At 34.5% G+C, this 5,712-nt stretch overlaps 1 non-coding gene across 1 annotated transcript; it reads left to right on the top strand.

Annotated features, from left to right (window-relative positions):
• The first annotated feature begins 3,943 nt into the window (after positions 1-3,943).
• LOC143670099 (U6 spliceosomal RNA) lies at positions 3,944-4,051 on the top strand. The gene has a single exon (XR_013169276.1). It is a non-coding gene; the product is annotated as a U6 spliceosomal RNA (small nuclear RNA).
• The last annotated feature ends 1,661 nt before the right edge of the window (positions 4,052-5,712 follow it).

Below are 5,712 nucleotides of genomic sequence, written 5' to 3'. Positions count from 1 at the left end.
ACTTCTAGAGAATATACACATTTTCAAATATCTACTTTACAAACTTAGTGCCTTCCAGAGTCTAACTCTCTCCCAGTTTGTCTTAGCCTCATATTTGTAACTCAGGCAGTAATGTTATAATCATTCTTAGTCAACAAAATTCTTACAGGTCCTTACACACTTTTAAGACCGAATCAGGTAATTGAATAGATTTCTTGACAATGATCTGTCATAGCTGCTGGATTACTAAGGATCAACTTTTCATAGCTTAGGAATTTCAAACTCAATGAGGTAAATTGATAAATGTGAGGGTTAATGCACTGTTCTGGGTTAGCCAGCTGGAATAACAGAGCTTTCTGTGGCGTTCATCAACTCTCCACATGTGTGGCCGTTCGGGTGTCAACAGATTTGCCTTCACGGTGGCTGCACTTCACTCACTACAGGTAAAATTATGTGCCTTAGCTAACTTTACCCAACAAACACCTTATTCTTCCCTAATGCTTATGCAGAAATCAGAAGTCCTCAGAATACATCCTATTCCCTGACCACCACTAACCTCCCTTAATTCCACTTCATACTGGCTTTTATTCAAGGGCACCAAGATGCCCTGGAGAGATTGGCAGCATGTTCTGTTATAAATAAAATAATCTTCAGTAGCTCAGGATCCTCAGAGTTTATGAATATTGATGAAAAAAATCTATGTATATATTCCTGAGAAGTCTTTAAAATCTCCCAATAAAGGCGTTTTTAGGCTTCCATGCTTTAGGGGGTTTCTTTTAAACCTGGAAAGTAGCTGAAGTTATAAAATTAAAGCATGCATAACTTGTTGGATGTTACGAATATGATTTAAAGAGAGAAGTTTTTATGCTGCATATGATCAACCATTTCCCCATAAATGTAAACTAATACTTTAAAGGAAACAGGGAACTGAATTGTATAACTGTTTTATTCCTTAAGTTGAAAAAGTAAAACATTTTCAGCCTGAGAAGAAAATCCACACACAAAAAGTTATACTTTCACACACAGATTCTAGACTTGATTTTAATGACATCTGCATAATTCATTGTCCCCTAAGGGCTTATTAATGGTTAATCATTCATAACATATAAAAATGAATGCCCTTTGTTATTGTTGGAACAATTTGATTGGTGCTGGAGGTTGTGTTTATTTGTGTGGTTTTGTTTTACAAAAGGATCCAAATCCTAAAGAAAGCTGTATTGCTTAATTAACTGCCAGCCCTATGTTTCATGAAATCAGTTTTAAAAACATTACAGAAATATGTCACAAATATCAGAAACTAGAGTTTCTGTTGTTACTAAAACCAAATGCCTTGGCCCAAAGCTACTCTTTCTCTTGCACATATGAATTTTTCCCTTAAAACTTTTAAGAGACCTAAGCACAAACAAACTTTAACAATAAAACACATTCAGTTTTGTTCCACCAAATGAAGTGAGATAGCAGCAGATATTCAGTATACCCGTGCACTGCTCCAAAGACATTGAGTCAATTGTATTGAGGCTCATGTATTTCTACATTTGGAATCAGTTCTTATTCACAATAGAGTACTAATAGTAATTTTTAAACAAAAGAGTAATCATGCAAAGAAACAACAGATTATCTTTTCAGCTTGAAACAGATATAAAAATGTAAATTTAATCACAAGGTAATCTTGTAAATATTGCTAGTAGAAGCAATTTTACAAATTAATGTCAATTAAACATTAACAATAACTAAATGTAAGAAATTAACCCAGTGAAATAGGTAATAAAGATGATACAGGGCACATGTTTGTGGTTATTTTGAAACCAGATTTCACTTTTCTATGACAAGGATTTACCATTAATTGAGGAAACACTAATCAAAGGAACTAAATGTCACAATTAAATTAACATAAAATCTTCAAAAAGTTTGTTCATAATCAGTAAACATCATTCTCAAGGCACTCAGGGCCTACAATACGGAAATTGTAGAATCATTTGTAAAAAGGCCCAAAAATATCTAAATGACATTTAGATCATTTTATTATGAAAAATTTATATTCATTAATTAAGAAAAGCTCGCATTTATTCTTCTCCTATAGAATAGGTTAGCAACACAGATAAAAAAGTGAAAGATAGCTTCTTTTCAAGGAATTATGCCCTTATCTAAAATAGTTGCAGTGGTTATAATAAATCAAGGAAAGATGTTTTGGCATGTTCTTCAATTTAAGATAATGCTTTGGTTTCTTTGAGTAACAGTGGGTGAAAAGCAGTTTAACCTTAAAGCTTGGAAGTGAGTAAATTGTTTACTGTTTATGCATAAAAGATCATAGAAGGAATAAGCACGGATTACATATGTAGTCTTTGCTAAATGAAGTTGAGTAGGAAAAATAATAACAGACAACAATGTTTTATGAAAAATCCTGGATTATGTAAAACGTAGGTGCTTTGTCCTTTAAGGCTTCTGGCTTTCAGAATGCTAGTTTATTGGGTACAGTGTTAAGAGAAGCCATAAAGAGAAATGGTATTCACTGAGAGATTTTTTGGAAAAAATAAATATATGATTTACTAAGCGCACCATTCACCAAGCATTGAAAGCCAATTTCAATGAGAAACAGTTTAAAAAATATATAAGTTATGGGTCACAAAAGAGAAATAGAAGATAAAAAGGCTGGGTTTCCTCCTCCAATTTAGGTAGATTATTTAATCTCTCTGGGCAGCAATTGCCACATCGTAAAATGCAAATAGCCATGAATATTTACTGTACAGAGATTTCTTGAGAAGATGCCTTGATGTCCTCGTCAGCTTTGAGCAATGTAACTTATTTTAGATTTTGTTTTCCTAAACATTCTAACCATGGATGTCGATTCCAAGATGAAATGAGAGTTTGATTAGTGGTGTATAACTGAGTGGTTATTTCTGGCAAAGAAGCAATTAGGATTGTACAGAAGAATTCAGAAAAGGAGCATCTTCAATTAGCTAAACTGAAAGAAAGTTTATTTCTATCAGGCTATTAAAAGAGCTTGTATCCACGATAAAAATTAGGTTTGTCAAAATTGATACTGCTGAGTCCATCATGCGTGACTATTGAAATCTGAGTCATAAACACAAAACTGAACCACAAATAAGAAAAGGAAAAAAAAAGAAAAAGAAAAGGACAGCAGAGATGAATGTATCTTTGGCTGTTAAAATTAATTCAAATGAAATTTTGAATTTTGTTATTACTGAAAAAGGTATACTAAAAATGTGTTTATTAGTACATGCAATAGAAACAGTAGAAATGCTCAGCAACAGGACAATCATTCCATCTATATTCACAGGACTCTGGGCATATATTGGGTGTTATTCTAGGTAATACCTTACAGTCCAATCAGGGACCTTATCGTCCACTCAGGGAGACATACATTTTCTTCGACAATTCAAAAATACACATACTTATAAACTATAACAATTACTTGAAGAAGTATTAAAAAATCAAATGAAAGAGAATATGGCTTAGTTTTAGTCCATTCAAGGTGTATCCTTTATTCTGAAATATAGATTCAGACATGATGGTTGGGATTAGTTTCATGACCAAGAACTACCAGGCAGGCCAGACATGGAGGAGAGCATGGGTTTTGGAAGAATCTAGGAGACTATATAGAGTGAAGGAAGAGTGCCAATAAATGTTAAGAATATTATAGGATAATTATATGCAAAATAGTCCGGAAATTACATTTCAAAAATTGTATACATTTTATATTTACAAAATATGCAAATTAGGCTTTTTACACACAAAGAATAGAAGACTTTATGTAGAAATGAAGAGTTATGTTAGGATCGGAGATTATAAAATTCATGCCCTAGGGTGGGCCGTGGTGGCTCAGCAAGCAGAGTTCTCGCCTGCCATGACAGAGACCCAGGTTGGATTCCTGGTGCCTGCCCACGCAAAAAAACAAACAAACAAAAACCCGTGCCCCTTTTCCCCTATAAAAATGTGTCTCTTGGTGAATATGCTTTGGTGCACATACACTAAAACTGGAACAACACAGAAAAAATTAGCATGAGCCATGCACAGGAATAAAATGCAAATCCCTGATGTTGTTCACAATTTGAATGGATGGTATTCAGCAATTAGATGTGACAACCATCACAGTAAAAACTTTTTCAAGCAAGGATCATCAAAACATGCTGAAAATAGTGAGTGAAGGCTTGAGGGATAAAGATATTTAATCTCTGAGTATCTTCTTATAAGATATTTTTAATAACAAAAGAGAAAAACAGTAAGTTTATAGAGGAGAGATTGACAGAGGTCTACACCTCAGCCAACCAATCAGTTAACATCACAAGTAATGAGACAAATCAACGCCATGTGCCTTTTTGATATGATAACACTGAAAAGAACACAATTTCACCCAGTGATATTCCTGCCCCAAATGCATACCCTAAGTCTAATCATGTGGAAATAGCAAACAAACCCAAATTGAAGGCTGTTCTACAAAATATCTCGACTGTACTTTTAAAATGTCAATGTCATGAAGCACAAAGAAAGTCTGAGGAAGTGTTCTGAATTAAAGCAGATTATAGACAAAAGGCAACATATGACATTTGATTTCATTTCGCCATAAAGGGCATTTTGGGGAACAACTGGAGAAACCAGAATAAGGTCTATAGATTAGATAACACTATTGGATCAATGCTCATTGCTTATTTTGATGATTGTACTATATTATGAAGAGAAAGTCCTTGTTCATAGGAAATACTGAAACATTTCAAGGGTAAGAAAATGCTTCCTTTAACAAATTTTAGTGGATATATGTCAATTTCAACTACATACTTGTTTGAATAATGAAGACAATTCCATTCCAGCTCTCTAGGATTGGTTGTGATGAAAAATAATAAGACAGATGTACTCTCAGGTCTTTTCATTAGAGGCCACTTATAACATTCAATGGAAGAAGAGCCAAAATAGAGTTTGTTAGTATATACCTAGAATAGTTTCTGTCCTGGCACTTGATTACTCTAAAACTCCAAAGTCTGACGTCCAGAAAAACTGGAAAAAAATTTTAACATTATGTTCTTTCTATTATAAAAATCCAGTTAAAGACTATTAAACAGTAGTGAATTTATTGTACAATTGTGGATTTATTATGGGATAAAATAAACGCTTCAAATCTGTTCTAGTGGGCGGGCCATGGTGGCTCAGCAGGCAAGAACGTTTGCCTGGAATGCCAGAGGACCTGGGTTCGGTTCCCGGTGCCTGCCCATGTATAAAAAAAAAAAAGAAAAAAAAAAATCTGTTCTAGTTTGCTATCTCCCAGAACGCAATATACCAGAAATGGAATTGCTTTTAAAAAGGGGAATTTAATAAGCTGCTACTTTACAGTTCTAAGGCCGAGAAAATGTCCCAATTAAAGCAAGTCTATAAAAATGTCCAAAGTAAAACCAACAAGAGATTACCTTCTCTCAAGAAAAGCCAACAAAGCTCAGATTTTCTCTCTCAACTAGAAAGGCATATGGTGAACATAGCAATGTCTGCCAGCTTCCTATCCAGGCCTCTTACATCATGAAACTCCCCCAGAGGTGTTTCCTTCTTCATCTCCAAAGGTCTCTGGCTGCATGTGCTCTCCTTCCTCATCGCTCTTCTCATTTTAAAGGGACTCTCTTCAAAATGCTTCCTCTTTTTAAAAGAAGTCCCACCTGGAATGGGTGGCGTTACCTCTCCCTCTAATCAAAAGTTAATACCCACAATTGGGTGAGCCACATCTTCGTGGAG

The sequence above is a fragment of the Tamandua tetradactyla genome, chromosome 26 (assembly GCF_023851605.1).
Source record: "Tamandua tetradactyla isolate mTamTet1 chromosome 26, mTamTet1.pri, whole genome shotgun sequence".
Taxonomy (NCBI): Eukaryota; Metazoa; Chordata; class Mammalia; order Pilosa; family Myrmecophagidae; genus Tamandua; species Tamandua tetradactyla.
This window is presented reverse-complemented; position numbering and strand designations above follow the sequence as displayed.